Genomic DNA, 5,437 nt, shown 5'->3' on the forward strand with positions numbered 1-5,437 from the left:
TCACCTCCCACTCAACTACACACACACACACAAAATGATAAAACAGCAGAAAATAATTGAGCATTAAAGAAGAGTGAACAGCAGGGGGAGCTACAGTACTTGTTAAGGACTAGCACATACCCTTCAACTAATGCATTTTGAATTGTAGGGCCTCTTACATGTAATGTTATGTAATTATAGTAATCACTGAGCCAAAATTATCCTACCAGACTTATGTGGTTGTTTTAGCAAATTGTGGGCTACAAGTAAATTTGATTTTGGGGAAATAAAAGGTGCAACTCCTGTTGTTGTACAGCCAAAGTCTGATTCACCCCAATCGGTCGAGGCAGATGGCCGCCCAAACTGAGCCTGGTTCTGCTGGAGGTTTTTTCTTCCGTTAAAGGAAGTTTTTTCCTCTCCACTGTCGCCAAGTGCTGCTCATAAGGGAATTGTTGGGTTTTTAGTTTTAGTTTTTGTAAAGTGCCTTGAGATGATTTGTATTGTGATTTGGCGCTATACAAATAAAATTGAATTAATTTTAGGCCTTGTAAAAAACAGTATACACTAAGTCCTGAAGCTGTTGAAGGCATTGCTCCTGTCATTCAGTCACTAATAGATAAATGTGCTATTGTGGAATGTCCTCAGTCACCCTGCAACACTCCCATCTTGCCTGTAAAAAAACCAAATGGTAGTTGTAGACCAGTTCAGGACCTCAGAGCTGTGAATGCAGCTGTTCAACAACAGCTGTTAGGCTGTTGTTTTGGCTGTTTGGCTCCTACAGTACCAAATGTAATAACACTAGTGTCTCAAATTCCAGGAGATGCTAGTTGGTATTCTGTTATTGACTTACCAAATGCATATTTAAGCATTCCTGTTCATCCTGACTCACAGTTCTGGTTTGCAGTCACTTTCAATGGTAAACACTACACATGGACTCGTATGCCACAAAGATTTGTCCTGCTCTATTTGCAGTGGCAGTGGCTGAAAACCTCTCACATTGGGAGCTTCCATGTGGTAGGACACTAGTTCAGTATGTTGATGACTTATTAATATGTTCCCCAACAAAGCTAGCATGTCAAACACACACAGTGTCTCTACTACATTTTCTGGCAGAAAACGGCCACAAAGTTTTGTTGTGTCTGGATGTTCTTGTCACTTTTGGGAAGTTTCCAATCAGACTAAATTATAACTGCATCAAACTCACTATGTGTAGCTGGCTATCCTCTTCATTGGGATCACAAACAGGAGAGAATAGAAAAGAGAAGTGTGTGGTAGAAATTTCTTTAAATTTGAGAGTTGCTAATTCTCAGAAAACAACCACAAGTGTGATGAATCATCTCAGGTTTAATCACGGGCCCAGAGAGGACGTCCTTACAGAAGTCCTCTCCCGTCCGTGTTACAAGACCAGTTTATATACAGTTTGACACGAAAGGGCTGGACTAATCTTGAACAGACGCCACATGTTTGTTCAGGTACTATCTTCAGTCTTCTTACCATCAAAGAAACAAATTGCTGACAGTCATTTACAACCTTCTACCCCAAAGCACTAAACCAATAAACAGACAGAACCACATACCATGAAAGGGTCAAGCAAACATTCAACCCTCACATTGGTTTAAGACAGTGACCATTTGCTCTGTTGTAAAATCTCACAAGTGCACAGGTATTTATTCACGAAACACAGTATGGACAAGGTGAGTTACCCTAGAGTAAGCTGACAATGTTCCTCAGGTTCCCTGTTTTTATGATTCCCCCCCATCTTCCCTTCCCAATTCTGTATTCACTTCATTTTTCCCTTTATATGGATATGTTCTTTCGCAGACACACAGAATACACAGTTTGCCTATACATGGCTTTAGATTTCAGGGATAATACATAGCAGTTTCAAAAGACAAATTACAAGTTGTCTCAATATCTGTGCACTATCTTGGCCATATTCTAACTCCGGAGGGTCGCAAATTGGGTCCTGGACACATCCAGGCAATTCTGGAAGTACCAAAACCGTGAAATAAAAAACAAATTATGTCATTTTTAGGATTAGCAGGCTATTGCCGTCCATGGATTCCTAACTATGCGGACATCTCCCAACCACTTAATGACATCACACATAGGGGGAAAACATTTGGCCATGACCGACAATTTGACTTGGGCTTTGACTGCAGAGACTGTTTTCACTGAACTGAAAAATGCTTTGTCAAGCACACCCTGTCTAGGACTTCCAGACCACACAAAACCATTTAATTTATTTGTATCTGAATAAAATGGATTCATGTCTGCTGTCCTTACCCAACGACTTGGTGACAAACAACAACCCATAGATCATAGGTCACTAACAGGCAAGTTGCATGCGAGTTGAGCCATCCCACGTGATACCACTCAGCCAATCAAGTCTGTGCACCCCATGCGGTAAACATTACGACTCTACAGTGTAAACAGCGCTAGAGGCAAGTTACACATGAAGAAACAGTACAAAGAAAAAGAGAGCGATACATCTAGAAAACAAAGGGAGAGAAACTGTAAAGTGAGACGGAGAAAGAGAGAGAACTTAGTTAATGAGAGAACATTATACATATCTACAGCCATACAGATATGTTCAGTTGTGTGTTACATGACAATAAATATTGTCAGAAAGTTTTTGAATTGTACTGAATTCATTTGATTTGACAGTCAGGTATTGATTACATGCAGATGTTGATAAAACTACTAGGCTACTTAAATACATATCACACTAACTAGTTAGACATTATGATCTTCCGGACCTTTGCTTCAAGAAATTTTCTCTAACTGGACCTCTTTAAATTTTAGTTATTATTCAAAACACCTTTCTATAACAGGTGCCATGTTTAAGAGCAGTAGCAGCTACTACTGAAGCTGTCTTAGCGACAACTGATATTGTTGTCATGAGTCCTCTTACATTACAATGAGTACATGTCCCCAAATAGCTCATCTCACGCCAGCTAGACAGATGCACCAGCAAAATGTTTTATTGACAATGTCTCATGTTACTCTTAAGCGTTGCACTGTTCTTAATCTTCAACCTTGCTCCCTACAGCTGAAGATGGCAAACCCACATGATAATTTATTTGACACACCTTTGGTAAATGTTGAACCTGTATTTTTTGTAGATGGGTCAACAATGAGGAACCCCCAAAAAAGTGTCACAATGTCTTGCTTATGCAGTTTGTGCTGAATACCATATAATTGAAAGTACCAGACTGTCGTGTCACTTATCGGCCCAAGCAGCAGAGCTGTTTGCCCTAACCCGAGCTTATATTTTAGGAACTGGAAAAAACGTCACAGTGCACACTGACTCTCAATATGCTTATGTTTGTCACAACTTCCATGCTTTGTGGAAAAACCGAGGTTTTTTCGCGTCAAAAGGCAAACCTATTGCACACAGAATTCTTATTATCAATCTTCTGAATGCATTATTTGTCAGGTTCCGGAAAATCAGAGGACCAGAAATGCCACACACTCTAGAATGCAGGTAACGAGTTTATTTTCAAAACAACAAGGGCTGGAGGCTTGAATGGAGACCGAGGAGCATAGCATGTAAATTCCGGGGAAGTCGGTCGTCGTGTGGCTTGCACCTAGGCCCACACCGGGTAAGTCCACGGGGAGTCGAGGTTGATGGAGGAAGAACCGGGGCTGGGTCCGCAGAGCAATATCTGGCGGTGCAGTGTAATCCTGGTCAGGGATCCGGGTAGCGGCAGAACACAAACATAGATTCCTTGGGCATAAAGAAAAACACCTCCAAAACAAAACTCAGGAAAAACGGTGGAGGGCAAAACATTCTAATCAATTCTTCATTAAAGTCTTTCAGGTCAACCCTACATAAATCAGTTCACTCAAGATCCACGCGCTGTTCCACAGAAACCGAAAAAGGGGTAATACTTCACAGATCGTCGCTGACGACCGGTCACGGGAAACACCAGGAGGAGTGGGACGGCGTGAGTCGATCCAAAGCTTAGGACCGGAACATAGCTCCTTAGTGCGGCGGTGAACGGCGAAGTTGGAGAGATGTCTCGGCGTAGTTCTTTGACTGGCGAAGCAGACAATCCCGCACCTGACCGTGGCGACCAGGGAGGATATATATGGGGAATCCTGAAAGAGAGACAGGTGAGAGGAGTAGGCTACTAATCACCGGAAGTTCGGAGAGACCAGACGCACGGGGAGAATTCCAAAACAAGAGACGGCTGGGAATCTATGTTCCCAGTCGTGACAGTACCCCCCCCGGCGGCCCCTAGGTTGATCAGGGTGTGAACGATGGAAATCTTCAATGAGTCTAGGGTCCAGGATGCGCCCCCCAGGTACCCAAGCACGCTCCTCCGGACCATAACCCTCCCAGTCCACCAGGTATTGAATGCCCCGGCCCCTGCGCCGGGACTGGAGGAGGCGACGGACCGAGTAGGCCGGCCCGCCGTCGATGAACCGGGGGGGGGGGGGGGGCACGGGGGGGGGCAGGAGGTTGCTGCTATGAACAGGTTTGACACGGGAGACATGAAACGTGGGGTGAATCCTCAGTGCTCTAGGCAGCTGCAGCCTAACTGCCGCCGGGTTTATTACTTTGGAAATGGGAAAAGGACCAATGAATCTAGGGGCCAACTTGGCATGTGATACCTTCAGCGGAACCTCCCGGGCTGACAACCAAACCTTCTGTCCCTCCTTGTAGAGAGGTGCCGGCCGCCGCCTTCTGTTCGCCTGTCGGCAATAGCTGGAGCCAGAGATCAGGAGAGCCCGCCTTGCCCTCCGCCAAGCCAGGTGGCATTGGCGAAAACTTGCGGTGGCCGGTCCAGGCCCCCCTCGGGGTAACGGCAAGTCGAACACAGAAGGCTGGAAACCATACACAATCTGAAAGGGAGACAGTTTAGTGGAAGAGGACGGCAGAGAGTTATGGGCGAATTCCACCCATGCCAAGTTCTTTACCCAGGACCCTGGATCCTCGGCGCAAAGGATGCGCAGACCCTTCTCCAGTTCCTGGTTCAGTCTCTCGGCCTGCCCATTAGTCTGAGGGTGATAACCGGAAGATAAACTTAGGGTAATTCCCAAAAGGCGGCAGAACTCTCTCCAAGACCTTGCGATGAATTGTGGTCCTCGATCGGACACGATCTCTTGTGGAATCCCGTGCAGGCGTACGACATGGTCAACCAGGGCCTGCGCGGTTCGGAGAGCTGAGGGCAGTCTGGGTAGAGGAACAAAGTGCACCATCTTGGAGAATCGGTCAACGATGGTTAAAATGGTAGTATTACCTAGAGATGGGGGAAGACCGGTTACAAAGTCCATGGCAATGTGGGTCCACGGACGCCGGGGAATTGGAAGAGGTTGGAGGAGCCCCGAGGATGCCTGGTTGGATGTCTTGAAACGTGCACAGGTCGAACAGGCCAGAACATACTGATGGACGTCTCCCCGTAACCCAGGCCACCAGAAGCGTTGTCGTACGACCTGGAGAGTCCGTCTT

The sequence above is a fragment of the Mastacembelus armatus genome, chromosome 6, assembly GCF_900324485.2.
Source record: "Mastacembelus armatus chromosome 6, fMasArm1.2, whole genome shotgun sequence".
Lineage (NCBI taxonomy): Eukaryota > Metazoa > Chordata > Actinopteri > Synbranchiformes > Mastacembelidae > Mastacembelus > Mastacembelus armatus.